Raw genomic sequence first — 215 nt, forward strand, 5'->3', positions numbered from 1 at the left:
AGCTTGGGAGAAAGTCAGCCACCAAACATCCCCACCAAGGTCTCTGCGCTCTCAGTGATGGCTAGAGATGCTCCTACACCAGCTTGTGTGATGAATAGCCCACTTGCACTTTCATTTTTCCTACCTTATATTTTTACAGCCTCCGTGTTGGTCACCAACCCTCAAATCTCACCAGGATCCACAACTACATGCTTTACCTCATAGCCACAGACTCC

This window comes from Mesoplodon densirostris, chromosome 8, assembly GCF_025265405.1.
Source record: "Mesoplodon densirostris isolate mMesDen1 chromosome 8, mMesDen1 primary haplotype, whole genome shotgun sequence".
Taxonomy (NCBI): Eukaryota; Metazoa; Chordata; class Mammalia; order Artiodactyla; family Ziphiidae; genus Mesoplodon; species Mesoplodon densirostris.